The following is a 472-nucleotide window of genomic DNA, read 5'->3' as shown; positions in this document are numbered from 1 at the left end:
GACTGTGTGCTTTTCTTTCAGGAAAAAGCTCCAATCTGGACCGCTACCTCCTCCCGTTAGAGTTCTCGCAGGCGACCGAGTGAAACAAACCGGAACACGGTGTAGCACCTAATCCTCTCCCCGACTTCTCCCTCTACCGCCTGTTTCCCCGCAGCCGAGCAGCCCAGGCAGCGGGACCGGAAGCCGCGCAGCTGCCGAGCTGTCCGACCTGAGTGAGGACTGCACTGAGCTCTCCAGAGGGCGGAGACACCCCGCCGTTTCGCATCTCACGAGAAGGAGGTGATTGGTCGCGTCGGCGCACCCAGCTCGGTGCCTTTTCCTGCTTTACCAAGGAGCGCTCCTCCGAAGAGTCGGGCCTTAAAGCGCGGCTGGGGAGCAGACAAAAAACCCTAGCCTTACCTGAAACAGCGACTGCAACCCGCGCCTACAGCGTTTCTACCGCGCTTCTGAGTAGAACTCGAATACTGAGTTG

Source organism: Mesitornis unicolor, unplaced genomic scaffold (assembly GCF_000695765.1).
Source record: "Mesitornis unicolor isolate BGI_N332 unplaced genomic scaffold, ASM69576v1 scaffold20775, whole genome shotgun sequence".
In the NCBI taxonomy this organism is placed as follows: Eukaryota; Metazoa; Chordata; class Aves; order Mesitornithiformes; family Mesitornithidae; genus Mesitornis; species Mesitornis unicolor.
Note: the sequence above shows the minus strand (reverse complement) of the source record.